The sequence below is a fragment of the Anguilla rostrata genome, chromosome 9 (assembly GCF_018555375.3).
Source record: "Anguilla rostrata isolate EN2019 chromosome 9, ASM1855537v3, whole genome shotgun sequence".
Lineage (NCBI taxonomy): Eukaryota > Metazoa > Chordata > Actinopteri > Anguilliformes > Anguillidae > Anguilla > Anguilla rostrata.
Genome location: NC_057941.1, coordinates 425,786 through 452,500, shown reverse-complemented (window position 1 = coordinate 452,500; position 26,715 = coordinate 425,786). Strand labels below are relative to the sequence as shown.

The 26,715-nt window shown below is 45.3% G+C and overlaps 1 protein-coding gene across 1 annotated transcript in view; it reads left to right on the top strand.

Annotated features, from left to right (window-relative positions):
- Positions 1 to 26,715, top strand: part of gabra3 (gamma-aminobutyric acid type A receptor subunit alpha3) — a 120,026-nt gene that overhangs the window by 1,019 nt on the left and 92,292 nt on the right. The window lies entirely within an intron of this gene.

Sequence of the window (26,715 nt, the reverse complement as noted above, 5' to 3'; positions counted from 1 at the left end):
GCAGGGGTGACTCACGACTGTAGCCGCTGTTATCAAGGCCGAAGTTTACAGAATTATCACATTTGCGAGACAAGAAATAAACTATTTCCTGCCGCGCTGTCATTTTGCGCATGCAGTGATCGAACATGCTGTTTTTCGTGCGTTGTCTGCTTGGCCTCGCTTTTTGAAAATAATGCCATGTTCTGAGTGAATTCCTCTCATAATTAATGAATAAAGCGGCAGGACAGATCTCCCCCATCAGTCTGCCCACTGCTCGCCTGAGCTCCAGTTCTAGATTTATTTTGGGCTGCACTGTCTGACTTTAACACGCTTCAGGGACGTGAAGCAGACTCAGCCACCTCGTTTTAGTGTCTGTCTTAAGCAACTTGCTGAATAACAAAAAGAAATCCAAACTAATTTACAATTTAACGTTCTTACTTTTTAAATTGCAATTGTCACTTTATTTATTGTCATAACTTTTAAGTTTTGCTTCAGTGGTTTTGTGTTTTTTTCCATATAAAGAAACTTGTGAAGCTGTAACTGAGACAGGGTCCGACCTGCCCCCCCGCCTTTAGGATCATATTTATATGAGTGAAAGAAGGGGCATATCCCCTGAAGACAGCATTGATTAATGGAATGCCCCTCCACTTCCGGGGCTATTGATTGGTCGCGAGTCTCATTGCGTCTTATTGCGGGCATTGATTGGGCAGTATATCAGGATGGATGGTCTGGGTGTCACACACTCTTTCACACACACTGTTTCACGTTGTCTGTCTGTCAGTCACTGCTGCTACTCTGGACAAACAGACTGACAGACTGCACACACTGTCCCACATCAGGGAGTGCGTGCGTGCGTGCGTGCGTGCGTGCGTGCGTGCGTGCGTGCGTGCGTGTGTGCGTGTGCGCGTGTGTGTGTGTGTGAGAGAGAGTATGTCTGTGTGTGTATATCTGTGTGTGTGTGTGTAGGCGTGTGTTCCAGTGGTGGTTCTTTGGGGACATATTCTGCCCAGCTAGAATCATTTTTTTACTAAAATACACAAAGTACAAATTGGCCTGAAAGCTGACTTTGCTCAAGATGACCAGCTCTTCCTGCTCCTGCCGATCACATGGGTTGGGGACCCAAACCCAAACCTGCAGACGGGAATGTGGGGGTACCAGTCTCTGTCCAAACTGCAGAGGGTGGAGTGTGGGGGTACCTGTCCTTGTCCCGCGTCGTGTCGGCGGTGGTATCAGTGGCCCACGTGGGCTTGCCCGTACCCCACAGCGGGCCGGGTGCCAGCCACACCCTGCGCCTCACGCCTAATTGTTGGATAATGAGGCGAGAGCGGGCTGCCTTTGGGCAGCTGGGCTGTCCCGCCCCCCCCGGCCGGCGTGTGGCTCTGAGCGGCTGACAGGTGTACCAGGTGAGCCATTATCCACACAGCCGGCCCGCTGCGTCCACCTGCTCCCCTCTCTCTCCGCCAGGTCACCTGCAGCGTCTCTCACCGATGGGGGGGCTGCGGGCCAGCAGAATAGCCCTGGGGGGCTGTTTAGTACCTCAGGAGCGGCGGTCCCCACTCTGCTACACACCCCTATACAAACACACACTCACACACACTCACACACACGTAAGCTCTGCTACATACCCCTATACAAACACACACTCACACACACGTCCACTCTGCTACACACCCCTATACAAACACACACTCACACACACTCACACACACGTCAGCTCTGCTACACACCCCTTTACAAACACACACTCGCACGCACGTCCGCTCTGCTACACACCCCTGAACAAACACACACTCACACACACATCAGCTCTGCTACACACCCCATACAAACACACACTCACACACACGTCCACTCTGCTACACACCCCTATACAAACACACTCACACACATGTCCACTCTGCTACACACCCCTATACAAACACACACTCGCATGTCTACTCTGCTTCACACCCCTATACAAACACACTCACATGTCCACTCTGCTACACACCCCTGAACAAACACAGACTCACACACACTCACACACGTCCACTCTGCTACACACCCCTGAACAAACACAGACTCATGGCTTGCTGGTACAGTTGCCCTCCTTAACTGACGGCTCTCATTGGTTATAATTTGAGTAACTTGACCAATAATAGGAGCTTTTTACTGTTAGGCCAAGTTAGGAGAGAAGGCCAGAGAGGGTTCCCACAGATAGGGGTCCATGTGGGGACAGCAGGTCACTAATGTAGATGAATGCTGCAGCAGGGAGAGCACTGGGCCCAGGGCAATGCAATCTCCCCAAGACACGCTGGCAGCCTTCTGAACTACAGATGCAGTGTGCAGCCTTCCGAACTACAGATGCAGTGTGCAGCCTTCCGAACTACAGATGCAGTGTGCAGCCTTCTGAACTACAAATGTAGTGTGCAGACCCCTTTAAAGAAACAGAATCATTGTGTGTGGAATCACTAAACAAGGAAAGGTAAAGGATGGTGTGTTTTGCAGGGTGTGTTCAGAAGGAAAGGTATAGGATAGTGTATTTTGCAGGGTGCGTTCAGTAGGACAGGTAAAGGATGCTGTGTTTTGCAGGGTGTGTTCAGAAGGAAAGGATGGTGTGTTTTGCAGGGTGTGTTCAGAAGGAAAGGTAAAGGATGGTGTGTTTTGCAGGGTGTGTTCAGAAGGAAAGGTAAAGGATGGTGTGTTTTTCAGGGTGTGTTCAGAAGGAAAGGATGGTGTGTTTTGCAGGGTGTGTTCAGAAGGACAGGTATAGGATGGTGTGTTCAGAAGGAAAGGTAAAGGATGGTGTGTTTTGCAGGGTGTGTTCAGAAGGAAAGGTAAAGGATGGTGTGTTTTGCAGGGTGTGTTCAGAAGGAAAGGTAAAGGATGGTGTCTTTTTCAGGGTGTGTTCCAAAGGAAAGGATGGTGTGTTTTGCAGGGTGTGTTCAGAAGGACAGGTATAGGATGGTGTGTTCAGAAGGAAAGGTAAAGGATGGTGTGTTTTGCAGGGTGTGTTCAGAAGGAAAGGTATTGGGTGGTGTGTTTTGTAGGGTGTGTTCAGAAGGAAAGGTAAAGGATGGTGTGTTTTTCAGGGTGTGTTCAGAAGGAAAGGTAAAGGATGGTGTGTTTTGCAGGGTGTGTTCAGAAGGAAAGGTATTGGGTGGTGTGTTTTGTAGGGTGTGTTCAGAAGGAAAGGTATAGGATGGTGTGTTTTGCAGGGTGTGTTCAGAAGGAAAGGTAAAGGATGGTGTGTTTTGCAGGGTGTGTTCAGAAGGAGTGTGTGTTTTGTAGGGTGTGTTCAGAAGGAAAGGTATAGGGTGGTGTGTTTTGTAGGGTGTGTTCAGAAGGAAAGGTATAGGGTGGTGTGTTTTGCAGGGTGTGTTCAGAAGGAAAGGTATAGGGTGGTGTGTTTTGCAGGGTGTGTTCAGAAGGGGAACCCCCAGTGCATCACCGCTCGGTGGGTCTCTCTGTGGCAGCCAATCATCTTCTCCCAGCGAGAAGCACAACAGAGCAGATTTACTCTACAAGAGCACACCCCTCGGTTCAGGGAGGAAAAACAGCCCAAATCGGTTTGGAAGGGAAGGGGGGGCACACGTAGATGGAAGCACTAGAATATTGCAGAAACGCGGGGAGTTATCCGGCATCCTCGGAAGATCGGGAAGGAAACTGATGCGGAAAATGCACATTAGAATCGGAAACGTTGGAAAGCCGTAAGGAAGAGGGAATAGCCTTGAGGAAGACGCAAAAAGCGCCATTTGAGGAATATTGCTGTTTGTCTCCAGCTTCGGATAGAGTTGCCATGGCGACGGGCAAATCTCCTGAGCGTCGTCATCGCTCTGGCTCCTCCCGCGAACGCTGGGTTAAAAATAGACGCGAGCAGAGAACAAAGAGCTATTTAAGAAAAAAAAAATGAGTGGAAAAAAAGATTGAGGAAAGGAGAGCACACATATGTGCTCGGGACGTGTGTGGGATTGCGAGGGCTTCCCCCCCCCCCCCCCAGACTGACAGTCGCTTGCGTCAGGAAACCCCGTGATTGGCCCGTCCTGGTCTGGGGACCCCAGCGCTGCATTCACAGATAAAACCCCTGCTCCGGTCCTGTAGGGTTTACTGGGCACAGTGGACATGGCCTGGGAGGGTGTTCAGGTCCCACACACACAGACTGAACACTGTGTGTGTGAAGGCTGGAAGTGTGAGGGAGAGGATCTTAAGATATAGATGCGGTTGTCTGTGTGTACATATGTAGGTGTCCATATGTAATGGTCTGTGTGTGCGTATCTGTGTGTGCAGTATGGTGTGTGTGTGTGTGTGTATATGTGGGGGTACATGTGTGTGCGTGTGGGCCTTCCCCAATCTGTTGGGGAACAACAGAACTGTCTAGAATGTCATTTCCTTAAGATTTCCTTCACTGGAACTAAGGGGCCTAGCCCAAACCATGAAAAACAGCCCCAGACCTAGGGGGTGTCCAGATACTTTTGGTCATATAGTGTGTGCGTGCGTGCGTGTGTTCGTGCGTGCGTGTGTGCGTGTATTTTATTGACTCATTTCATGATATTTTTAGTAGTGTCATCCAGCTTTATTTCAATATTGTGCATTTGTTCACTGCAGTAACGGCTCTGTTCGCTCCCTGTGAATGGGAATTGAGCTTGTTGAACTGCTTCTTTGTTGAATAAAAATTAATCAAATTAGTAGTGACACTGGCATTGTTTTAACCTGTATTGCTGCTTAGTACTTAGCTCACCTGTAAGAATGACTTATCCCTGGTCTAGTGTCGGATGCAGTAATTATGACTGGTCTCACTAGTGTTACATGAACATGCATTTGTTTTCCCTCGGGGCTGTATCTGATGGGCTATTATCCTTCCTGTCATTTTTACCAGCCATTTTTCCTGTGTGCATGCCAGACACCCTGACTGATAGTGATTATCCTTAAGTGTGAACAACCCCCGACTTACAGAACAGCACCACCTGCTGGTAGTTCTGCCAAACAACATGGCTGCTCAAAATCACCAGGCGAAATTAAACCTGTTTTTTTTTTTACCCCTGTGATCTTCAGAGCTGTCTGAAGCTCTTCCTTCTGTCTCTCACTTTATCCGTTCCACACTCGCCTCGCAGAATGAGTCTGTTTAATCTGCTGCAGGTTTCTCTGTATATGCAGGGCTGGTGAGTCGTGAAGAGCAGTCTGCTCCTAATTTCAGCCTCGCCCCCGGCCCTGCCCCCAGCCCTGCCCCCAGCCCTGCCCCCGGCCTGCCCCCGGCCCTGCCCGCTGCGCTGCCCCTGGCCTGCCCCCGGCCTGCCCCCGGCCTGCCCGCTGCCTCCCGCTTCCTGGGGTCGTCCTTCTGTGCGTGTAAATCGCAGCTGTGCCAGGCTGCTGTGGAGCATCTTAAAGGAGTCCAGGACCAGATTGTGCAGAATCTGGCAGAGCTCTGCTTTCAGAGGACTACCTGTCTGACTGGGCTGTTCCTAGAGAATGCAGTGCAGACACAAGCTTGCAGCTCTGTGAAGGAGATGAAGGAGCTTGGCTCAGCCAGTGTAGGGGAAAAATGCCTTTTTGGCTCTTTTAATGTTCATTCTGCCTTGTAAACACAAAGAAATGAACAAAGACCAGGGAGCCTTCAAACACAAAAGTGCAAATGCATGTAAAACGCAGTATTGCTGCAAGCAGCAGAAACGCATGAATCAATCATGTGACCCAGCGACTGAATTTCTCCGCCATCTCGCGTAAACGGTTCCACTGCTGCAGACTGAGAAAACAAATGTATCATAATGACAGATTCAGCAGTTGCCCATTTAGATCTTTGAACCTTGCTAGATCTTTTTTTTAACCTATGCAAATGCCCTTAATTGATTGCCTTATTTTTTCGCACAGAAATTTTGATTGAATAAGTGTGTCCAGTTTGGACTGAGATATCCTACGCCTGTCCTTCACTTCAGTATGTTCAGGCAGAATTAGCCTACGTGTGAAATATAGGAATCCACCCTGCATAGTTACCGCACCACAGGTACTATCCCAGAGTGCAGGTTCCAGAGTGCAGGTTCTGCCCCAGAGTACAGGTACCAGAGTGCAGGTTCTGCCCCAGAGTACAGGTACCAGAGTGCAGGTTCCAGAGTGCAGGTTCTACCCCAGAGCGCAGGTTCCAGAGCGCAGGTTCCAGAGTGCAGGTTCCACAGTGCAGGTACCACTCCAAAGCACTGGCACCACCCCAGAACACAAGTACTGCCCCACAGACACAACTCACAGCTGGCGCTGGTAATCTAGCAGGTTGGTGCCATGGGTATAGAGCAGTGTAACCTTTTCTTAAAAAAAAAAAAAATTAAAAAACATATTTTATTTTTGTATATATTTGCCACCCAGCTTGGGGTGAACATGTCCAGCTGGCACCCTAATGCCCCACAGCCATGTTCACATGGGAGCCCCACTGCCCCTGCCCTACTGATACTGCCCCACTGCCCCTCCCCTCAGTTCTCCTCTCAAACACCTATTGTCACCAGAGGCTTCCTCCCACACTGCAGGCCACAGCTGAGCTCATATGGAGTAGGAGGAAGACCTTTCATAAGGTTTAATGTGCAGCCTACGGGTGCCTGTTTGACCTGTAGTGGTCACTAGATAGCAATAATTATTAGAACAAGGGGACATAAATGGAAATTAACAAAAGGTAGATTCCATACAGACATTAGGAAGAATTTTTTCTCACAGAGAATAGTCAATGTGTGGAATAGCCTGCCAGGTCACGGAGTAGAGGCAGAAACTGTTGAGGATTTTCAACACTAGGCTTGATAAAGTGTTATATACTTTCTAGTCTAGGTAATCAGAGCACTAATTTACTTAGGAAAATGGCGAGCATTGTTGGGCTGAATGGCCTGTTCTCGTCAGTATATTTTGTGATGTTATGTTATAAAGCGATGGCATGTGGAATAAAATACTTAAATATGTTTTTCTGAGGTTCTGGCTGCTCTATAGCGCCTCCCTGTGGGGAGCATGTGAAACTCACTATGAGGGGGATGAGAAGGATCAGTGCAGACTGCTCCTGAGCACAGAGATCTCACACAGCTGAGCACAGAGATCTCACACAGCTGAGCACAGAGATCTCACACAGCTGTCTCTGTGACTTCCCTCTAATTTTACTGTCCATGCTTACAATCCCTGCCAGTTAGCTCCTCCCACAGGGTGCCGTAACAAAGGTCAAAGGTCAGCACACTTCCAGCGAGACAGTCCGTATGCCAGCTCTAAAATGTCCTGACTTACAGCAAAACTATTTAACTTTCTCAAAAGATACAGATGTTGCATGGCCTTTTCAAAAATGTATTCTGTGTTAGCTGAGAAGCTCAGTGTGTTATCCAAGAACGTGTCTAAATATTTAAACTTCTCTACCACTTCTGCAGCCTGGCCGTGCATTTTAACCGGTTGGCTTGGGTGCAGCAGGCTACTGACGCAGCTGATGACCAGCTCCTTGGTTTTGTTTGTGCTAATGATCAGTGCACTGTCTGCAGTGTCTTCCCTCTGAGCTTCCCCCTCCTGCAGTAGCCCCATCAAAGCCATGTCATCAGCATATTTGTATGATATATTATTGTTGTTGTTGTTATTATTATTATTATTATCATTTGTTTTTACCAATGCAAGTTCGCTCATGTGGGTTCATGTGAGTTCATTTTGGTCGCTGCTGAACTGATTTGACCACTGTTTGTGAACAAAATAATTAGCATTTAATTGTAAGTGGAGGTAGAGGGTAAATGTGGACTGGATGCAGGCACAGGCAGTTTTTGGACTGCAATGCGACTTTTGGTTGACAACTGAATTTTGTGTGAAGTACTGCTGCAAACGTGTGAGTAAAATAATTAACGTTTTTGCTTCCAACAGTTGAGTATTTTTTCTGAAGGCTAAAAGTCCCTTCACAGTGGCTGATAAACCAACTCAGTGAATTAAATTACACAGAAACTTTGAGCATTTCGTCCTGTGACTAATTGTGTTGTGGCTTATTTGCATTCTGTTTCTATTTGCTAAATTATCCGCAGCACAACACTTTAAGCGCTGGGGCTCCAGGTTTATAACCCATTTATATTGGATTCTGACATAAGGATTATAAAGGTACATCGTTAAAAAATGTGGAAGAAATGTAATTTCTTTTTAATAATCAATAATCAAATTTAGAAAAAATGGAGTAAAATACCAGAACAAGTCTTCTCTCTCACAGGTTATCCTCATGTACCCAATGATTAACTTGCAGCTTCAAATCTACAATTTTGTGTGGTTGCACTTAAAAGTACAATAAATCATTATGTACTTGTGAGAGTACATCAAGCAACACTATATATGTAACGCCATGCAATGTAGTACTATATATGTTTGTAGGTAGTTTATTGTCAAAACAATAATGAAAAACTGTAAAATGTTCCAAACTGCAAAAATACAGAGGGTATGAAACATGGGTAATGTCAAAAAGCCTCCCTGCATTTCAGAGCTCATCACTTAGGGCTGAGAGGACGAGGTGCTCCGGCAGCGCGGACTGACGATGTCATGGGCCAGGACGTCCATCACAGCAAGCGGGAGGACTAGCAGGGCGAGCACTGCTCTTCCAAACTCACACGTCTCCGTCCTTCAGGGACCTCCATGTTCATCTGCATTCTGCCACAACTCTGAGTAAAACCGCCATTTGAGGGCAGAAAATGAACCATGAATTCATTATGCCTGACCTTCATGCATTTTCACATGTTTAAAGAATGCAGTTATTTAAAAAAAAGCTTGAATTACGCATTCATTGATACACATGTAATATTTTCAATCAGCTTTGCTGTTCTTCATCCCAGCCAGTTTAGCGTTACTAGTTTAGCGTTACTTGTTTGACTCACAAGGTCTCAAAACATGATATTTGAAATTTCTTTAATTGTAAGGGGAAGCTGACAAGCCCCGGAGGAGATAGAAACTCTGGAAAGTCCATTTTAGATCTTGTTAACCTTGAGTATACTGTGAAGTAATATATTTGAATAGATCCATAATGCTAATGATTTTATTTTCTTTTTCCTATCTCGCGGAGATCTGAGTAACCCCCATTACATGAGAGTCATTGCCAGCAAATTTAAGTGCTTCCGTCGATGGATGAAGTTGCCATCTTTCATGAAACCATTTTGCTTTAAATAAAATGAGCTGTCTGACAGTCACATCAGACTCAGGACAATTCTGCACCATGGAAAATGGCAATGGCCTAAAACTTCAGAAAGGGAAACACAAAATGTGTGGCTTTTATATAGATGCAAAAAGCCCTTAAAATGTACAGGAACTGTATCAGGAATTGTTCGAAGTTACTGAGGTATTATAGTGTTACAGTGGTATAGTCTTCAAATATATATATATATATATATATATATATTTCTCATTTAAAATCTGAAGGCAAACACGAGATGCCACCTGACTTCATAACTGACATGCGAGCACCTTTCAGACCAGAGGGACTTAGATCAGCCTTGGATGGGGTCCTGTGTGTCCTACAGGCTCAGGACAATCTGCTGTCAGTTGTTTCAGTTCTTAAATTTAGTTATTGATGAAAACAGGGAGTGATCTTGACCTTTGTTCCATTCATTATACATGTTAGTATTTACAGTGCAGGATTAATAGTATACACTAATTGGAGGAAAGATGATGGACTTGGAGATGATAACTGGTAGTCCAGCAGTCTAGGTCTATGGTCTCAGCTTTACTGAACAGACTCGAAATAGTGATGTCTAAACTCTAAGGATCAGCTGTCACTGCTGGTCGGTGTCTTGACTGGTTGAGCCGCGTGATCACTATGTTTACATATCATATATTTTTCTGTTCCAAGCAGAATTTGATCAAACACATATATGTAAGCAATAATGCATCTGCTCATTTCCCTCTGCAGCATAGATCATACACTGAAAACGTACATTTTTAATTTGCGTATGCAAATAAAACATCACTCCTTCCTGAAAACAGCAGGAAGTGGACATGTGGCTCCACTAAGCCCAGAATATAGGCTCTGCTTTCAGGCAAAATGGCTGATGGGGCTGTAGTCCTGCCACTGTCCCAGATAGCACACTGCTACAGGGCCGGCTCACTGGGAAAATGAGTTGACATCACCCCGTGGTTTGTTGAAAGAGAGTCTTGAGTCCATTGTAGCCTAAGCCTATTTTTGACACTGTGGGTCAAGCATTTCACAATAAGATTTTGTGTGAGAACAGTATGATTAGCACCCTCAGACTAGCCTAGCATTGTACCACACTAGACTATGCATCAGAGAACAGGGCAGCCCAGATTTGGCCTCTCCTGCAGTATAATTTGGCCCAGTGCGCACACCTTGTTTTTTCTTTGCGCCCCTGATTCTCCCAGTAGAGGGAAAAAATGTTGTTTCTCAAAAATCAACCCGCACACAGAATTGCACATTTCAAAGCTGTCAGAGGTATTGAGAATTCTTTTTGGTTCTGTTTGATGTGAATGAAATGCCATCCGAGGCATTTTGAGATCACTCTGGTCTCTGGAAAGGGCAGCTCATGTCAGGCTGTAAGAAATAAGTTGGCAAAAATAGGAAGTCGTGATCATTTGATTTTCCACTTCATATTTCCATCAGAAATGGTCAAAACTAGACAGCAGACAAGGTACATTAGATTAAGGAAAAAGTGCACCATCCATTATCTATACCTGCTTATTCATGGACTCCATCCATTATCTATATCTGCTTATACATGGACACCATCCATTATCTATACCGACTTATTCATGGACTCCATCCATTATCCATACCTGCTTATTCATGGACTCCATCATATCTGCTGTTATTCAGAAATCCATCATTTCTATATCATAATGGACACCATCCATTGTCTATACCGGCTTATTCATGGACTCCATCCATTATCTGTACCTGCTTATTCATGGACTCCATCCATTATCCATACCTGCTTATTCATGGACTCCATCCATTATCTGTACCTGCTTATTCATGGAATCCATCCATTATCCATACCTGCTTATTCATGGACTCCATCCGTTATCTATACCTGCTTATTCATGGATCCATCCATTATCTATACCTCCTTATTCATGGACTCCATCCATTATCCATACCTGCTTATTCATGGACTCCATGTCCAGACGGACACACGGCAGCACCTCTCATTGCAGAAGCTGGCTTTGTATTCAGGTGGCATGAGGCTGTGATCACATGGTCTTGTGGGACATGTGGCGATCACATGGGCACATGGGGCGTGTGGAGATCACATGGTCATGCTGGGCGTGTGGAGATCACATGGTCATGCGGGGCGTGTGGAGATCACGTGGTCACGCTGGGCGTGTGGAGATCACATGGTCACGCTGATAACGCTGCTGAAGGGAGGGACAGACCAGAGGTTGCCAGGGGGAATAAATAGGCTCAGGTAATCCTCAGATTTTTAACCCAGCGGACGGACGGGACTGAACCTCCACAACATGCCCCAGAAAAACTGCTGAAATCCTGTTAAAGGTTCTGCACTGGTCTTCCCTATAATACGCAGTTATTTTCCATCAGCAGAAATACCCATTTTAAACGGGGAATCTTTTCAGAAACACTCAGTGTTTTGAGCTGCAGCACTTAGACTGATAGATGGAGGAAGGGATGAGAGTGTGATGCTAGTCCCTCTTGTGGAAGTGCTGATGAATATATCATCAAGGCCGACCGTGCTGCTAATTCAGCGTGCCTGCAGTTCGCTTTGTTGTTCTGTAAATGCAGAGCTGCAAACATAAGCACACCCAAAAGGAAACGAGCCAAACCAGTCGTTTAGAAGCGCTCTGCTATGAAGTGATTTGCATAAGTATCCTTATCAAAACAGGAAGTTTACACTCAGTTTGTTCCAGTTAGTTGGATCAGTATTTTTCTTGACCAATGAAAATAATAGAAGTGTTATTGGGTACGTAGTTAAGCCGAGCTTATGCTCATGCACGTGACATGACCAGCATTTCATCCTCGGGCCACTCAGGTACAGCGAGCCGCCAAAGGTCCATTTGTCACTGCTATCGCCACGGCGACAGTGGAGCGTGTGAATGTGAGGCTGTTACCCACTTCTCCTCCAAGAGCCTGAATGTGCTGCTTTCAGCAGTGTAATGAATTAGCCTGATGTGTCTGTGTGTGTGTGTGTGTGTGTGAGAGAGAGAGAGTGTGTGTGTGTATGCGGGTGTGCATGTGAGTGTCTGTGTGTGTGTGTGTTGGTGTGTGTGTGCGCGTGTGTATGTGAGTGAGTGTGTGTGTGTGACTGTGTGTGTATGTGTGAGCGTGTCTGTGTGTATGTATGTATGTGTGTGTGTATGAATGTGTGCGTGTGAGAGTGTCTGTGTTTGTGTGTGTGTCTGTGTGCGCATGTGAACACATTGCTTCTCGCCTGCTTGGCTGATGCTTGCCTAAGGCTCAGTATAAATATCAGGGATTCCATTGAAGCAGGTTCTACTGAAGCACTGAGTGAAGCAGGGAGAGCAGGTTCTATTGAAGCACTGGGTGTAGCAGGGAGAGCAGGTTCTACTGAAGCACTGGGTGTAGCAGGGAGAGCAGGTTCTACTGAACCAGGAAGAGCAGGTTCTACTGAAGCAGGGAGAGCAGGTTCTACTGAAGCACTGGGTGAAGCAGGGAGAGCAGGTTCTACTGAAGCACTGGGTGAAGCAGGGAGAGCAGGTTCTACTGAAGCACTGGGTGTAGCAGGGAGAGCAGGTACTACTGAAGCAGGAAGAGCAGGTTCTACTGAAGCAGGGAGAGCAGGTTCTACTGAAGCACTGGATGAAGCAGGGAGAGCAGGTTCTACTGAAGCACTGGGTGAAGCAGGGAGAGCAGGTTCTACTGAAGCACTGGGTAAGCAGGGAGAGCAGGTTCTACTGAACCATGGGTAACAGAGAGAGCAGGTTCTACTGAAGCACTGGGTGTAGCAGGGAGAGCAGGTACTACTGAACCAGGGAGAGCAGGTTTACTGAAGCAGGGGGAGCAGGTTCTACTGAAGCACTGGAAGCAGGGAGAGCAGGTTCTACTGAAGCACTGGGTGAAGCAGGGAGAGCAGGTTCTACTGAAGCACTGGGTGAAGCAGGGAGAGCAGGTTCTACTGAAGCACTGGGTGAAGCAGGGAGAGCAGGTACTACTGAACCAGGGAGAGCAGGTTCTACTGAAGCAGGGAGAGCAGGTTCTACTGAAGCACTGGGTGTAGCAGGGAGAGCAGGTTCTACTGAAGCAGGGAGAGCAGGTACTGAAGCAGGGAGAGCAGGTTCTACTGAAGCAGGGAGAGCAGGTTCTACTGAAGCACTGGGTGAAGCAGGGAGGACAGGTACTACTGAAGCAGGGAGAGCAGGTTCTACTGAAGCAGGGAGAGCAGGTACTGAAGCAGGGAGAGCAGGTTCTACTGAAGCAGGGAGAGCAGGTTCTACTGAAGCACTAGGTGAAGCAGGGAGAGCAGGTACTACTGAAGCAGGGAGAGCAGGTTCTACTGAAGCACTAGGTTTAGTAGGGAGAGCAGGTTCTACTGAAGCACTAGGTGTAGCAGGGAGAGCAGGTTCTACTGAAGCAGGGAGAGCAGGTACTGAACCAGGGAGAGCAGGTTCTACTGAAGCAGGAAGAGCAGGTTCTACTGAAGCACTGGGTGAAGCAGGGAGGACAGGTTTGAGCTTTAAGCTGAAGACTCCAGCTTTCCTCTGCTGAACCCTCCCAGCCATGGCACTGCGTGCCAGCTGTGTTTGGGCCTCTGAGGTTTGGGTCTGAGGGTCTGATATCCTGAAGCTGATATCCACATTAATGTATTTTTGCTATCATGAGTAATGAAGGACTGAAGGACTGTCTTGCTGTGTCATCCACTCCTGCAGCCATTAAGCACAGAAATGTAATTAATAAAATAAAACTGTGCCATGCTGGCTGTATTGGTGCGATTCTTGACAGACAGCACTGCATGAGTTTGTATTTGCTGATGCATATTTTTCTGTCAGAAGTTCACAGAAGTTAATTTATTACTGCAACTTGAGGTGATAAAGCAAAGTATAAAATATATGTAAAAAAGACAACCCCTGTACTAACTAGCTAGGTAATATTTTATTTATATTTCAGGACAGAATACAACCAAAATTTGTATTGAAATCGGATTATAATAAACTACAGTTAACGTTAGTAACTTAACTATGGAGGCGAGCTATCAAACCACAGCTAGATGTGCTCCTGACTGTGTGAAAAACCACAAAAACCTCTTGTCAGCAAGAAGGTGCCCAGTTAGCTAACCGGCTTCTAGCCGAGTGCTTAACAGGAAAAAAGTAGAGAATTTCCTCTCTGTCCCCTAACGGCAACAACGGTTTTCACCTTAGGTCTAAAACTGACTTAACTTGCTCATAACATGGGTTTTAAAAACTTGAGCTAATGGCAAATACACATTTGAAAACACAATACAATCCACCAACAAACAAACACCGACAAAGTTCTTCCTACCCCCCCCCCCCCCCAAACAGGAAGTACAGTATCAAGCAAGAACATAGAGCAATTAAGTCGATTTCAGTTTCTTCTGATACGGTGCATTGATCTAGTCAGCCAAAACAATTTAAAAAAGAGTTCATTTCTATCAATACAGCTTCAGCTAAGGAGTCAACATGTGCTGATTTATCATGAAGCAGCTGAAGGAAAGGCAGAAGATTAAGGTCCAGTGCAGGAGGAGCGCATAGCCATGCTATTTCAGACCGGCCTGACTATTCCAGATCACAGGCGCATTAGAATGCATTCACTGGCCCTGACACCACGGTCACTTCACAGTGCATTCAGAACTGTTTGTTGTACTTCATCAATCCCAGAATGCAGCTGGGATTGGTCCTTTTCACTGATATGTTCCCTTCTGTGACGTTTCCTGCTTTAGCAGTGGAATACTAGCTGGTTGCTTTAACCAGTAAATATATTACGCATGGAGAGCACAGCCCAGCAATGATGCATGGAACATATTAAATCAATTCTTGAATGAGGGGCCTTATTATAAAGAGAGAGAGAAATGGGAGCGCATCGCAGTCCGTGGGGATTTCTCCCATAGCGATGGGTAATTTACATCCCTTACATTTCTTTAATGTCCTGCAAATTCTGAGGAAGTGGATTTCTAGTGTGAATTGTTGGTTTCCCCACTATATATATATATATATATATGTTTTTCTTCTTCAGATTCCAAATGAAACCTTGTAAAGCCAGCTTTCCCTTGACATTTCATGACAAATAATATAGTTTTGGATTTAATCTCCGGTAGGTAGATTTGCAGAAGTCAGCTGGAATTTGTGAAAAGGAGAAATTGGACAAATATTTCCTAAAAAGCCAAAACAAGCTCAGAACTGTGATTCATAACCGGCCACAGAGGAGGTTCTAATATGGATGTGAAGTCCAAATAGCTGTGCTCACTAGGCCTCATGAACACTAACCTCCCCTCTACCTCCAAAAGCTGCAATTAAGTCACTGGCAAACAGCATTTTTCATGACTGAAACAATGTGCAAGAACAAAAGAAAAATGACTTCCTTTATTGTATTGGTGGTATTATGTAAATAAAAATAAATAATTACATTGCAGGGTATGTGTGGTTACAGTGTCCAGGAGGAGCCCACAGAATGGGCCTTCATCCTGGTGGACAGTCAGAAAAGACGTCTCTGGAACAGAGAAATGCTCAGTGTTATAATCTGTGTACAGCACTGGGATGGGCAGAACTATGATACGCATCAAGTTATAATGCCTGATCTCTCCCACTCTCAAGGTTATATAGTCTTTAATTAAGGGTTATAGGATTGAATTAAGTGAGACAACACAGAGTCATTTATGGCAATGATCATAAGTAAACTATACTACATAGCCTACCTTAAACAGAGGGAGAACATTGATTAATAAGGTTATGCATTTTTTACCAACCCTTCAAAAAACCTGTACTATTCCTTATGCAACGGGTATTTAATTATGATTTTTGATTATCAAAAAAGCTAGTTCACTTCAGTAGGTTTGTTATATGAAAAATGGCTTATGAATGTTGTGGAAAGCATTCTCAATCCCCTGAAAATGACCATTTACTGTTTTCACGAGCATGTCTCTGAGTTGGTGTTCACGCTGTAACTGAAACAAAAGGTAGGATTGGATTCCAATAAGCTCTTCATACTTTTACATTTGTTCATTCAGGTGAGTCTTTTTTAAAAAAAAACTTTTTGAAAATTTACTGTTGTAATTATTTGAAGATAAAAAACATAAATAATACATTCTATATTCAAATATTGATCTGTAATTTCAGAGCACAGACCTTGCACATTACATGCACGCACGCACACGCACGCACGCATACGCACACGCACGCACACACACGCATACACATTTGGGTAGCAGTTCAATGCCCACTTGAATTACAGGATGGGGTAACTGTGTGATGGGGTGTGGGTGCTGTCGGGGAGGTGATGTGGAACATTGGGCCGGAGTTCTGGGAAAAGGGAACAGGTACACTGCAGTGATCGGAGACGGAAGATTATTTGTCTTTTTCTTTTCTCACTGTAGTGAAGTTATCTCATGGTGCAGTTTGTCACTTATGGGATAAAAACTGAGCAGGAAGTGATTACTGAACAAGTGTACTTACGGCGACAGCAGCGGTTTCAAATAAAAACAATGTGCAGTGCGCAGTGAGTAATTTTAATTTCATCTGACTGCTGAAATGAACATCGCTCAGTGCTTGTGTAGAGGAGCGTCTGCTACGGACGGGGATGTCAACCCCATGTGATTAATGTGATTAATGTGGGAGTGTGATTAGTCCTGTTTTACATTGCTGTGGTTCAGGAACTCTGCAACGTAAGGTGAAGCTTTTATTGCGCCGAATAGAATATCACATTTTTTCACATGTGGCCAAACATGCCAAACATTACGTGTAATCATATAGGAAGCCAGTACTGTTCAAATCCAACCCTGAACTGTTTATGATACAATAAAAAATGCTATATTTTTGGTCTTGTTGTTTTGTGCACTGTTTTCTGTCAATTATATTTTAATTATAACAATTATATTTTAATTTAGTTAACAGATTGAATTAATGGGATTAATACATATTCTTCACTAAAACTGAGGCATCTGACACCTTGCAGTATATTACAATGTAACATAATGTAATACTTCTAGCACTTAATATCAGACAGCATACTACTTTTTCCCCCTGGTGCGTATCTTTGCATTACATTTAAAAAAATGTATTTATAGTCTGTAAATTTCACATGAATGGACTTTAAGCTAATTATCTGAGATAACAGATAATCCACAACCTACACTTTTAATGAACAGAACTTCAGATGTCCTGTTGTATTCAAAATAGAATGGAAGCACACTGCCAATTAGCCTCCAGTTTGGATGGAGACTTGGCTAATTGCTACTGACTAATAAGTAGTTACTGTGACACTAGTAAAGGTCTCCTTCAATTAAGAAAGGCAGCAAATCTCACTGTGCATTCTGAGATGTAGATTGAATAATATTATGATTACATTTTTAATAATTTTTTAATGGAAGGTGGTTTTCAGAGGACAAACCGATTTAAAAATGTCTGCCTTTACCCGTTTGAGGAAGAAACCCATCTTCCCAGAAATTTTGACAGTTTTTTATTATTTTACTGCCACACTTTTCCACTGGTTGTAGCATTAATATGTACACATTTTACTGAGCATGTACTCTGAATTGGGAGTAATCTTTTGATCACTTTCCCCTTGTGAAGTGGTGATTGAAAGGTTGGCATTGGCAGTGAAGGCAGAATGCAGGGAAGAACACAAGACTCTGTAAATCTGGCAGCTTCTCTAAGACGACTGAAGGAACAGATGTCTGTGGGAGAACGGATGCGCTGAGATTGCCAGGCGCATTCACACATGGAGCTGTGCTCCAGCGGTGCACCCCGTCAAGGGTAAGCCTCTCCCACTCCTTTCCAAGTCAGCTAGAGTTCCGTAATTAAAAGACCTACAGAGTACAGCTTTTTGTTTTTTTGTCATGTTCCAGGATGGAGGGAGCAGCAATGGGAATTAAGGTGTGTATGTCCATTAGTGGTGTTCACTCATGGTGTGCCCGTCTATGCACTGGACTACCGAGATTAAATCTTGCAATTCCATCCACCCTTAACACAGCCTGTATTTAGCTTTTCTAAGATCAAGAGAGCGCATTGTACGGCTGAGCTCCATTGGTAGCATGAGCAGGGTTCTGAGTTCCATTAGCGAGGCTAGGTGCAGCCTGGGCTACACTGTTAGCATTAGCAGGGCTTTAAGGTCCGTTAGCGAGGCTAGGTGCAGCCTGGGCTACACTGTTAGCATTAGCAGGGCTCTATGGTCCGTTAGCGAGGCTAGGTGCAGCCTGGGCTACACTGTTAGCATTAGCAGGGCTCTATGGTCCGTTAGCGAGGCTAGGTGCAGCCTGGGCTACACTGTTAGCATTAGCAGGGCTCTGGTCCGTAGCGAGGTTACGGCTGTTAGCATTAGCAGGGCCCTATGGTCCGTTAGCGAGGCTAGGTGCAGCCTGGGCTACACTGTTAGCATTAGCAGGGCTCTGCGGTCCGTTAGCTAGGTTAGCGAGGAAGCCCAGGCTTCATCGTTAGCATGAGCAGGGCTCTGAGTTCCGTAGGCTAGGTTAGGCAGGGCTCTGAGTGCTGCGGTGGCAGGGCCCAGCTGGCCTGGTCTGGAGGATGTAAATCAGCCAGGAGCACGCCTGCCGTTTGGCCACACCACCATCACTCGTGCAACAGTACCAGCTGATCTGCTCCGGCCTCGTCAGCTTGTCAAAAAAATGTCAGTACTTTAAGGAAAAAGCCGAATTCAATAATAGAAGGAATTTCGATCTCCCCTCCTCCCCCTTAAAAAAAAAAAAACAAGAAAATGTATGTTTCAGTAAACCACATTCCTTTGCCCATTTGTTAGCTTATTTGTTTTGTTTTTTTTTTTGTTTTGTTTTTTTTTATCCTGGGCCAATTGTGTGATAAACCTTTGTAACCTTGCCCCCCACATAATTTAGCTTAAGTCAGTAAGTATTCTATGTGCAGCACTTGTAAAATAAGATGAATTATCTCTTGAGTGCATACATTATTTAAATGTAGGCCTATAATATCATATATAGTCATGTACATTTAAATCATTTATAGGCAGGGAAGATATTAGCTATATCATTGGCCCTGAGTGATTTACACTTTGAAAAGGTTTTCAAATGATGTAAAAAATAAAAATTTAAAAAATAATTAAAAAAACTACAAAAACAATTCAAAATAGCAATCCCTTGAAGCGACAATTAGTTCCTACTTTGGCTTCTGCCATTCTGGAGGAGAAAAGTTGGTTGTTGATATTCTTCATTGATACGCAGCACCCCTCACACTCGTCTTCACATGTGCGTAATACGTGTGAAACGCTGAGCTCCCGCCAAGACCCTGTTATGTGCAGCAGATTGCTTCTCACTGAGTGTGAGAGACTGAAAGATGGAGGGGCTGTAGACAAGTCAAGGTCACTGTTTTGCTGGGTCATAAAAACAGATGGCAAAAGCAAAAGACACTGAGACCATAAACACTCACTGTGCAATGAGGGGACTTCTCGTCTCATTTCAGACTCAGATTATGTGGGTCATGGTAGGGATGGCTGAAATAGACTGAAACCTAGAGGCTACTTTCCTAGCAACTGTTTGCATGTCACTGCATGGCCGGATGAATTGTGCAGCCTAATTTCATGCTGGTGCTTTTAGTACTGTTGCTTTCCTTAAAACGCGTTAAAGCAGCGGAATATATAAATAGGTGAGCAGTTATTGCCCATTGAGGGAAATGAATGCGGAGTGATTGAGCTGTTTTGGATGTCTTTATAGAAACGTGGCTGTCTGTCAAATAAGTAATGTGGAGCAGCAGACACAGGCACTTATGAAAAGGTTCACGGCAAAACTGATTTTTTTTTAAAGCCACAAAATAAAATAAAACAACACGTGGAATTTTAATGAAGAGCATCTTCGAATGCTGCATTACATACGTGGCCACATGAACGTTGAAACCCGGCGCGTTCTTGGTGGACGTGTTCCTCAGGGTTCTGGATAAAATGTGATCCGGCGCGACGGGTTTTAGGTTTTAAACCCTCCTCCAGGGACAAATTTGCTGCCAGCCAGCGCCAATCTGAGTGGGGAAGACGGAGGGGGCGGGAGGGCTAGTTTGAAGGGGGCAGACCTTCCGCGATAACAGCGCTCTTCCCTCTCCTTCATTTCAGCATCTTTAGCAAACACTTGGAAATTCGCTGGTGAAATAAGAATCGCAGGGGAAGTTAGTGGAACATATCGCACATAACCGAGGCTAGCAAAGTCAACAGAAAAAGAAAATAAAGCAACGGAAGAAAGAATACTGGTGAGGACGTTTTTTTCTGCATTCTCGGGTGCTTGGTTGCCATAGAGCTTGGCGATAATTTGTAGCGTAATGTTCTGTCGGAAAAAAATGTAATGCGTAAAGGATATATACCGATTTGACATGACAAACTGATAGTAGTATAATGAGCTGCAATTTTTCATTCAGTAGCAGTCGTGGCTTGTTTTCGTTGCGGACCGAAGTGTTTACAGGTTTAACAGGTCTTTTAACGTTACGGCAGCGAATATGTGTGCTTATAGAAGGTGCTGGTCAGAGAATGCGACGATTTCAAATGCCAAGCTATACATGTGTGCAAAGTATGGGAAATGGAAAATCTGAATGTAACATTTAAAGCCTGTGCATTGATATATTTATTTGTTAATATGACGAGACACTATGACCAAGAAAGAGTCGCCTATCCGACACAACTGTTTTCAGGACATTTTTTTAGATTTAATTGAAAATACGACAATGGCCTTTGTATTGGCGAAGTACCCCTGTAAAATCCTGATTTTTATTTTTTTCATTACTTTCCCTTGATGAATGAGTGAGACTGGCCAACAGTTTTCTCACGATTCCTGATAAACGGTTGAAATGCGCAAAAAGGCACCACTGAACGCACTTGCATGTTGCAATAAATAACCTTGACTGAATACAGCGAAAACTTGTGATTTTTCTTTTATGATATCGGTTATGATTAATTTTTATTCGACTGTTTTGGAAAACACCGTCACAATACAAAAAAAAATATGTATACCATAAATAAGAAACTTGAGCTAGGATTTATAAACGAAATGTAAATCCCGTTTAAACGGTACAGCCCACGAGTCTATTCAGATTGTATTTAAAACTCCAGGAAATTAGCCTGTTCTGTAGCCTATTAAGGCGTTGTTCAATAATGTTTCCAAGCGAAAGAAACATCGAACACACCTTGGGATTCCTTGGCTATGCATTTCGGCGGGCGTTGATCCCATACTACAATCCTTGAATTAATTGCAATGGTTAGCAACAGACTGCGAGATTTAACATTCCTCACAGTATAAAGGCGAAGGTTTTTAAAGACGGTTAAAATAAAAAAGGGAAAAAACATCCTGCATCAATGTAGCCTGTTTGTACCGCGTCTATCTCTTGTTATCCTGTAAACGTGTGTGTGTATGCGTGCGTGTGTGTGACTGTGACTGGCTGTGTGTCTGTATGTGTGTGTGCGTGAGAGAGATATCACTAAATGAACAAATCACACACAAATATGTAATAAATTCAAATGTCAAGTCTGATGTCTGCATGTAAGACAGAAATCATATAAAACACAGGGAGTTTTAGGCACAGTGCTGTAAGATGAGCTGTATCAGGGTTTGGTATGATGGGGTCTGGAGAGCAGGGGGAGTTTTAGGCACAGTGCTGTAAGATGAGCTGTATCAGGGTTTGGTATGATGGGGTCTGGAGAGCAGGGGAGTTTTAAGCACAGTGCTGTAAGATGAGCTGTATCAGGGTTTGGTATGATGGGGTCTGGAGAGCACAGCGCTGTAAGATGAGCTGTATCAGGGTTTGGTATGATGGGGTCTGGAAAGCAGGGGAGTTTTAAGCACAGTGCTGTAAGATGAGCTGTATCAGGGTTTGGTATGATGGGGTCTGGAGAGCACAGTGCTGTAAGATGAGCTGTATCAGGGTTTGGTATGATGGGGTCTGGAGAGCAGGGGAGTTTTAGGCACAGTGCTGTAAGATGAGCTGTATCAGGTTGATGATGGGGTCGGAGAGCAGGGGAGTTTAGCACAGTGCTGAAGATGAGCTGTATCAGGGTTTGGTATGATGGGTCTGGAGACAGGGGAGTTTGGGCACAGTGATGTAAGATGAGCTGTATCAGGGTTTGGTATGATGGGGTCTGGAGAGCAGGGGGAGTTTTGGGCACAGTGATGTAAGATGAGCTGTATCAGGGTTTGGTATGATGGGGTCTGGAGAGCAGGGCCGTGTTCCTGACGGCAGGATTCCCGCTCTGCTGCACGCTTACCCTAAAAACCAGGGGTGCACGCTGCCACTGCCTCTGCGCCCTAAACGAGGAAGGGCACGGGACGCACAGGGGCGCGCTTCACGGACCTGCCGTGTGATGCGATCCCCTCCTTCTCTGCAGAATTCCCGGAGACGTTGTGTCACGCACATGCTGCAGAGGCAATGGGGACACGCAAAGCCAAATAAGTTCTCAAGCTGCATGTTTTATATGATTAAACTACATCAGGGTGTAATTGATTCTGAAATAACTCATTCAGTGCTTTCATTTTACTCTGCTTCCAATGAAATGTATGAATTTATGTGTTCCTGCAAAAAATGATGGGCTTTTAGTTAGCCAGTCGTAACACATAACAAATTGCTAGCTATTCTTACAACAGCTAGCTTGCTGGATGCATTGATTGTATTATATTTAATGGCTGAAAAACAATGATTAAAAACAGGAGTATATTGAAGGGCTGGCAGTAGTTGCTGTAGATGGGAAGACGTGTGTTTATTCACTGTCTCACAGTGGCCAGGAGGGACAGAAGATCCAGGGTCAGAACACAGCACATAGGGTCAGACCACAGCACATAGGGCCAGAACACAGCACATAGGGCCAGAACACAGCACATAGGGTCAGACCACAGCACATAGGGTCAGAACACAGCACATAGGGCCAGAACACAGCACATAGGGTCAGAACACAGCACATAGGGTCAGACCACAGCACATAGGGTCAGACCACAGCACATAGGGTCAGAACACTGCACATAGGGTCAGAACACAGCACATAGGGCCAGAACACAGCACATAGGGTCAGACCACAGCACAGGGTCAGAACACAGCACACAGGGCCAGAACACAGCACATAGGGCCAGAACACAGCACATAGGGTCAGAACACAGCACATAGGGCCAGAACACAGCACATAGGGTCAGACCACAGCACATAGGGTCAGAACAATGCACATAGGGTCAGAACACAGCACATAGGGTCAGAACACAGCACATAGTGTCAGACCACAACACATGGGGTCAGAACACAGCACATGGGGTCAGAACACAGCACATGGGGTCAGAACACAGCACAGCAGGGAGGATGAGTTGTAGATTTAATCATTTTTATTCAGCTTTTGTCACTCCTGAGAGAGGATGGGGGATGCAGTGGTGAGGTATCCCTGAACTAAAGTTCTGATGAATAGGAATAATTCTTATTCATAGTAATACTTACTGATCAAAGACAGATATTGAATAATATATTTGTTTTGTACCAGCAATCCGCTCAGTTGGTAATGCCATTTCTACATTATAACAGTTGGTCGGGTTTTTATTCAGTTGCTCACCATTTTACAGTCATATAGCAGCTCTTTCAGCCATAGCACTATTTATCACTGTACTTTCAATATTTGTTTGCAGTGAAGTATAATGAGATTTGCAAAATAAACCAATAATAAAATCCAGAACATTGTCGTAGTGACTCATGAAGCATTGGCAGTAAAATATAATAAGGTCCAGTGAAACATAAGATCATTTTTGAAGACTTACGCCTAATTGCTAAATGTTTAATAATTCCTCTTAGCAACAGTGTGTCGGCATATACCCTCTCACTATCTCCTGTAGATTGATGGCATACCGGTCTGTGTGTAATTATCTTCTGTGCTTCACTGTTTTTGTTGTTAGTTTGTTTGCAAATTGATATACGATCTTCCAAATAATAATATACATTCATCCAAATAATAATAATAATAATAATAATAATAATATACGTTCATCCAAATAATAATATATGTTCATCCAAATAGTAATATTAATAATAATATACGTCCATCCAAAAAATAAATAAATAAATAATACACGTTCATCCAAAATCAGTCCCATTTCTCCTTGCTTTTGCTTTTTTGTCCTTGTGGGAGAAAAAGGAAAAACAGAAATAACAAGTCAGCACATAACTCGCAGAAATAATATTATGCGGCACTTCTGTGCTGTTGTAATCACGCCTGGGAAATGATATTGTTAAGAGAATTTAATTTTTTTTAAATGCACTTGGCTCATCACCCCTTTGCGCTTGGCTCTTCACCCCTTTGCGCTTGGCTCTTCACCCCTTTGCGCTTGGCTCTTCACCCATTTGTGCTTGGCTCTTCACCCATTTGTGCTTGGCTCTTTACCCCTTTGTGCTTGGCCCTTCACCCCTTTGCGCTTGGCTCTTCACCCCTTTGCGCTTGGCTCTTCACCCCTTTGCGCTTGGCTCTTCACCCCTTTGCGCTTGGCTCTTCACCCCTTTGCGCTTGGCTCTTCACCCATTTGCGCTTGGCTCTTTACCCCTTTGCGCTTGGCTCTTTGCCCCTTGCGCTTGGCTCTTGTGTTCCCCTTTCTCTGGCTTCACAGTGAATGTGTTAATCTAGTTTTATTACATTCGGTTGAAAAAACGTCTGATTGGGTACGGTCCTCCACATTACCCGCATGTCATTTCCACCCAAGGGGGGCGGGGAGGGGGTCTTCAGTCTGACCTGTGGCAACATTCTCCATCTTTCCCGTTATGGAACTGTGTGGAGCTCCTATCAGCACGATCCCCCGGACTGCAGAAACACGCCTGGTTTAGTGACTCCTCATTTGGGCGTGCGTGGCTGTGGAGTGCTCATTACTAGGGTAACAGGAGAGGTGGCCTGGAACCGCTTAGTCTGAAGAGCCACGTCCACACCTGCAGCCTGATCCGGCCTAAACTGGTGCAGGCCTGGGGAAGACTCTTAATCTGAAACTCTTAAACCTAACCCTAACCCTAACCCTAAACTGGTGCAGGCCTGGGGAAGACTCTTAATCTGAAAGCAGTTTTAGTTTAAATGAGTTCATTTTCAGTGGAGATGTTCATTCTAACTTCTCAGATGTTTATGAAGTCCACAACTCAAAAGCAGGTACGTTAGTATAGTAGAACATGGTCAAGATTGCCAAGAGAGTTTATTGGGAGCCCTGTTGATTAGGTTCTGTGGTGAAGGACAAGTAGGAGGGAAGCACAGGTGTTCAGAGCTCTGTGCGAAAGGACAGGTAGGAGGAAAGTTAGGATGGAAGCACAGGTAAGAGAGAAGCCGCCAAACAGTTTCCACTGTAAACCTGTGCTGTATGAGGCATTTGAGGCATGTGGGCATCGAGGTTCTGATCACAGCCTAACTCCCCGCCCCACCCCCCTACCCCCCCCCGCCCACGCTATCCACAGACTGCTGGAGCCCCAGGGGGTGGGGGTGGGGGGCAGACTCCTGGAATATGTCCGCCATGCGTCTCATCACCGCTGAGTAAACAGGCTTTTCACAGACGCTGAGACATATGGAATAAGCACCTTTTTCACAGTGTGTGGGTGACACGCAAAAGCATTTAGATTTACAGTCTTTACAGACACGCGTACAAACACACACACACACACACTCTCACACGCGGTCACACTCGCACACACACACACACACACACACTCTCACACGCGGTCACACTCGCACACGTACACACACACACTCTCACACGCGGTCACACTCGCACACACACACACACACACACATAGACACCCATACACTCTCTCACACACACACCTACACACACACACTCTCACACGCATTCACACTTGCACACACGCACACTTATACACACATGCGCATGCACTCATACACACACGCACACTCACTCTCTCACACACACACTCTGTCACTCACACATACACACACCCGCTCACTCTCTCACACACCACTCTGTCACACACACATACACGCACAGACACTCTCACACACACACACACACGCGCACTCACTCTCTCACACAAACACTGTCTCACACACACACACACAGACTCTCACACACACACAAACACACACGCACAGGCACACTCTCTCACACACACACACACACACACTCTCTCTCTCTCTCTCACACGCGCACACACACACACACACACACACTCTCTCTCTCTCTTCCACACGACGCACACACACACACACACACACACTCTCTCTCTCTCTCACACACGCACACACGCACACACACACACACACACACACACAGAGGCACTGTTTAGTCTGTCTCATGACTCAGCACTTGACGCTGGTGAAGTGGCGTATGTGGGCGTGCTCAGTGGAGCGTGTGCATGCGCTGGCGTGTGAGGGGCGATGTGTGGCTCCTGTTAATTCGCTGTGAAAGTCTGAGTGAATTGGGCCGGGCTCCGCTCTCGTAATTATCGCGGGAAAGTGTGACGGCTGAGTTGGCCGATGCACGCGGGCTACCCCCTCTGTCTGGCGGCCAAATTCCCGCTAATCCCGCCGGGGAGCGGCAGGCCTGACGCGGAGGCGGTGCAGCGGACTGTCTGCGGGGGGGGGGCGGGGGGGGGCGGGGTCTTTCTGCAGGGATGCGCCGTGTCCGTGGGCCTGCTGCAGCCTGACATTACAGACATGCGACGTGCAGCATGCGGCAAACTGAGCAGCCCTCT